This window comes from Fukomys damarensis, unplaced genomic scaffold, assembly GCF_012274545.1.
Source record: "Fukomys damarensis isolate Sample0158 unplaced genomic scaffold, DMR_v1.0_HiC HiC_scaffold_28799, whole genome shotgun sequence".
Taxonomy (NCBI): Eukaryota; Metazoa; Chordata; class Mammalia; order Rodentia; family Bathyergidae; genus Fukomys; species Fukomys damarensis.
Genome location: NW_022929711.1, coordinates 1 through 3,621, shown reverse-complemented (window position 1 = coordinate 3,621; position 3,621 = coordinate 1). Strand labels below are relative to the sequence as shown.

Below are 3,621 nucleotides of genomic sequence, written 5' to 3'. Positions count from 1 at the left end.
ACCGGGGATCGAACTCCGGTCCTTGCGCTTGCAAGGCAGGCCACCAAACCGCTGAGCTAAATCTCCAGCCCCATAAACTTTTTATCTTAATTCCAGTGACTGTACTTCAGTAAAACATTAAGGGAACAATAATTTTCATTTATTTATTTTTTTTGGTACTGGGGATCAAACTCAGGTCCTTGTGCTTGCTAAGCAGGTAGAGGAACCCTGGCCCCGGGAACATTAATTTTAATGTATCGAATAAATCAGATAGTTTTCTATTTCAAATAGACTCTGAATTCTTTTGAATAGCTCAATTAAAGATATAGGATTCAAGCAATACATTATATTATTTACTAAAGGTTTTCTGAGTTGTTCTTATAATAGATACAATTGACATTAAATATAAATTCTTTGAAATAATTCTCTATGATAGCTGTTAGCATAATTTCACACCTTTTACTTTGTGATACATGAAAAAATAATCCCTACCGTAATGAAAAAATATCTTTAAAATGAGAAACTATAACTTCAACAATGAAATTCATCAGTATAATGCATTTAAAAATATTTGAAAAGTAAAATTTGTAAAAAGCCTATATTTGGGAAAGCTATACCAATTAATTATTCAGAACTAGGGAAATTAAAATTTATTTAATGATCATCATTAATTTTTTGAGCCACAGAAAGTCTTTTGTAAGTGTGAACATCTCAATTCAGAATTTGGGCATGCAGATATGATCATAATTTTTTTCCTCTTTGACAGCTTGAGCTTACATATTTAGATAAACACAAAATATTATTTTTTATTATTTCCTCATTAGAGAAAAGATTGCATCTCAAAAGTTAAATATCATGCAAAGACAAACATTTTCCCAGTCTAGACATGCTGCTGCTTACTAGTTGAAATTTCCATGTCATGCTGTTTTCCTAGTTTCTTCTGAGGAAAAAAACAAACAAACAATGCTATTGGTAAAAACCATCAATTTCCATCCACATTGCCCCATGCTCTAAGCTGTATTAAGGTGTCCAGAAACATCACATTCAGAAAACAGAAAAACTGAAGGAAAACGTGAAGATCATATTATAATAAGTTTCTCATAATCTGTTAGTTGCTCTGGGGGTGGCCGAGTGCCCTCTGGGGTTATCTTGTGCACCCTTATCTTCTGTAGTAAATGCCCTCTCGCACATCTACTCCCACATTAAAGAAGCTTTTACAGAGACTCCTTTTTTTTCATGATCTAGACCCAAATGTGACATTTGTATCATCTTCTGTGACACTTTCCAATATGCTTATCCTAAGCAAAAATCATTAAATGATTTGATCTTCTAATGAGTGAAAGAGGATGGCAACAAGGTGACCACTAGGTCTCAGAAACTTCTGAGCTGTCCTCAGTCCTGTGTAGTTCATCCAGCTCCTAGTTCACAATATGCGAAGAGCCTTTAAAGTCTTGGTAGTGTGTTTGCTTAGGCAGCACATATACTAGTCTTGGTAGTAATATGGGTAGATCACTGTAGCAGATCTTTCTGTGCATAAATAGTAGGGGAGGAAAAGCCCCTACAGCCATGCTGGCAAGATGCTGGGCTCTGGTGAAAGGGTAAATGCTCTGTGCTTGAATAATTGCTAACAAGATTTTCTTGGAGTGTTTCTCCTCCATATATCTTCTCAAGATGGATGTGGGTGCCTGTTGCTCCAAGGTATTCACAGTACCAGCTACCATCCATCCTCAAGTCCAAGGGACTGTCTTTCCAAAGGGAAAAGTCTCTTTCAGAAGCGTCAAGTTGCATGGAGGAACATCCAACATCCAAAAGCACTCCATCCAAAGGCCCTAGCTACACTCCAGCTTTCATTAGTAAGGCTCTGCCTGGCTGCACAGGCCCAGCACAGCTTATAAATGTTTAGGATATAATTCTGAAAGCTGTTCAGCAGTTGCTTAAACTGTTAAGTCTCTGTCTAAAGTATACAGAGTAATATCTGACTCCTTCTGAAGAATGACACTTGTATATCTTCCTGAACCAAATGTCATACCTAGAAAAATCTGCCCCTTTAGTGGTCTCAAATAATGAACAGCTTCATCCACCATTACTGTAATCTTAGCTGCAGCTTCAGAATCTCAGTTTTGAGGAGTGTGTAATTCCTGAGCTTCAGTTTGACCAGATTGTTCTTTATATTCACTATATCTTTCTGCTGTAGTATGCACCTTTTTCCAGACACTTGAATTAAGTGTGCCAGATTCTGACCAGTATGGAAAACATTCTTTGTATAAGTCTACAAACATATGGGTATTGAAGCATGTTGTAGGTCAACAAATCTTGTACCCACAAAATCTGATATACTTCAGGTGCTTACAAAGGTTTTCCTGAAACATTAAGATTTCTCCAATGACTTCTGACTACCAGACTACCACTGCGGGCCCTCAAGCCTGAATTTCTCCCTCATGTTAGTCCCAGCCCTGGGGGAACCCACAACTCGGTATCCCGTTAGTGCCCGGTGCATTGCATTTTGTATAGCACACTGTCAAAAAGTCTTTATTAGATTGATAAATAATTGGAAACAAACATAAATTAATTATACTGCTAGAACATAGCTTGAGATAGCTGATGACACCAAAATACCCCTCCAACCTCATTTCTGGAGAGTATTACTCAACAAAATTCCTCCTCTTCCAAGTCATTTGTTTTACACGGTAAGTACTTACACTTTGAGATCAGTTGTCACTTTGTTTTCGGCAAAGAGAAAATAAAATGTTTTGAGAACTGATGGTCATTCTGGTTGAACATAGATGCCAATATTTCTTCTGGTCATACGAACCAGATGGCGCAAGTGAACAAACAGTGGCAGGATGAAAACTATTTCTGATTGTCAGATATTTGGGTGAACCATAAAAACATTATGCTAGTATTTCACCTCATGCTCCAAATAGATTTTCATTATAAAGCGAAATGTTGTTATCACTGGTAATATGTCTGAAGTTGGGCTAAATTGTAAAAAAGGGAGATATCTGGTAGTCCCAAACTTAGAATGTCATCAGGCCAAAACATGAGCGGGTAATCTACCTTCTAAATCAAACTTCAGGCTAGTTCAGTCTGAATGAATAGTACATTAGAAAACCAGAATCTAAAGCTTAAAGGTTAAGAGGGAGGAGATTAGATAACTAGAAATGTGGCTGGCTTGCTTGCTTTCTCTCTTTTTTTACTTTCTTTCTTTTTCTTTCTCTTTCTTTTTCTCTTCTTCTCTTTCCTTTCTTTTTGCATACAGCTTTTGTTGGAAGTAATCTCTAATCTTCTTTTACTTTTTTTAACCCCATTCACCCAACCCATTTGTTTAATTTAATTTATTTATTTTTGGTACCAGGAATCAAATTAATGACCTTGCTCTTGTGAGGCAGGCACGGTGCCACTGAGCTAAATCCCTGGCCCTAACCCATTTCATTTTTTTATTTTAATAAACAACCTTCCTCATGGAGTTCAGAAACATTTTCTTATGATTTATTTTTGTGCCTAGATTATTTGATATATCTGGCTGGCTTATTATACCATCAAACTATTTCCCATAAAGCATGTTAGTGAATTTGTATACACTTGTTTGAGAAATTTTTCCAGGTATAAATCTATAGAATTTTTTTTTTTTTTTTTTTTTCC

The 3,621-nt window shown here is 36.3% G+C and overlaps 1 pseudogene; it reads right to left on the bottom strand.

Moving 5' to 3' along the window:
* Positions 1-709: 709 nt before the first annotated feature.
* Positions 710-3,321, bottom strand: LOC104865775 (annotated as a pseudogene).
* Positions 3,322-3,621: the final 300 nt, after the last annotated feature.